The sequence below is a fragment of the Austrofundulus limnaeus genome, unplaced genomic scaffold (genome assembly GCF_001266775.1).
Source record: "Austrofundulus limnaeus strain Quisiro unplaced genomic scaffold, Austrofundulus_limnaeus-1.0 Scaffold423, whole genome shotgun sequence".
Taxonomy (NCBI): domain Eukaryota; kingdom Metazoa; phylum Chordata; class Actinopteri; order Cyprinodontiformes; family Rivulidae; genus Austrofundulus; species Austrofundulus limnaeus.
This window is the reverse complement of record NW_013952825.1, coordinates 334814-336594: the sequence shown is the minus strand read 5'-3', so window position 1 is coordinate 336594 and position 1781 is coordinate 334814.

The following is a 1781-nucleotide window of genomic DNA, read 5'->3' as shown; positions in this document are numbered from 1 at the left end:
ATATATATACAGTATTGAACTTCAATCTGTTTCTATTTACTTTTTTCCCTGTTTTGTTTTCCAGTTAAAATGTGGGACACAGTGTCCTACATGCCCAACATCCTTGTTTTTAATCCCATCAAATAGGACTAATTTTCCAATCATCACAGGACGTATATTTGTTCCAGCCTCACATTATAACTCTTCTGGGCCCGTATTTATCAAAYGTCTTAGAATTACTCTTAAGAATGCTGTTAAGAATGGATTTAAGTGTAAAAAGTCAGTTATCGAGTGTCTCAGTCTCACTTTAAGCGAAGTGAAAGGGTATGTATTAGTTGTCAGTTTTAGAGCTGATTTGAATGAATGAATGAATGAATGAATGAATGAATGAATGAATGAATGAATGAATGAATGAATGAATGATACTTTATTGATCCCAAGGGGAAATTACAGTTCAGAACATCCGTTCACAAGACAGAACATAAAACATAGAAGAACAGGTGCCCCCAGGTCATGCAGCCACAGACCCTGCACAGGGCAAGGATAATCATCATAAAAGGACATCATGAGGAGTCGCTACCCTTAAAACAAAAGCAAAATACCACACAAGGATAGATGAGGGGGAAAAAAACCATCATATTATATCATAAAAGGGGCACACTGTGTCATTTGCAGAAAAAAAAAACCCTGTAGAGCAAAGATCGGGGTAGAGTGGAGGATTAGGAGGGGAGGGGGGTGACACAGGTACTGTAACTACGAGCAAAGGCATTGAGAGGTAAGGAAAGTGTATCTTAAGCCATGTCTCACTAGAACTGTCAATGGTGAAAAAAATTCCAATCAGCCAAATTTGTTGGTCAATACTTGCCTTTTATCCCAGGCTCAACTTCACCAGGGTCTAAGAATTCCCACCAGCAGGTTCCGGAACCACAGCTGGTCTGCGATCCACCAGGACAGCAACCAGTTTACGGTTCATCAGCCCATAAACCATCACAGAGCATTGGCAGCTGCGGCACCGGATTCATTTTTTAGGTGGGGGGAGGGGGGTCATCGAAGGCGAAGTTTGCTAATCTTAATACATCAACATTGAGACAGCATGTCTCAAAGCCAGAGAGCTAGCACATCTCACATCGCCTTTTCTCTGTATTTCTTCTTGCACTTATTTCTCTGCAACACTGGCATTCAATAACCAGTGGCATTGCCTGGCAATTTCTACAGGCACACCTGAAAAATAAACATGTTTCAGTTGATTCTATGCATAGTAATTTATTTGAGATATGTGTTTAGTTTTTGTAATAACTTTAGAATATAAATCGAAATAACCAATAATGTCAAACAGGAAATTTATGATGTTACAGCAGAATCAAGATGTATAGGTTCATGCAACCATTCCAAAAATGTGTAAAGTAAATGCAACCCATGACATAAGACTAAGGATAATGTCCCAAAGTCACCTCTGGATTAATATCCAGTTAGATTCCATGTAATTGCATTTTGTCAAACTATAATTAATAAATGCCTTATCAATTTATCATTTGAGTGAACTGTCTGATATATAGGTTAAAAATAAGTATATTTTAGCACTTTTTCATCATTAGTGACAAAAATAAGAACTAAATATTTTTATATTATCCTCATGATCTAGTAGAGCTTTGATTTTTTTTGCAGTGGTGAATTCTTAACATTAAAATACTGTTTAAGATGTCCTCTTTTCAATTGTATTAAAAATACAATTTAGATAATCAGATTATCACCATTAGAGTAACCAAAAATTAGGATTCAGATCAAATATTAATGTGTTATTA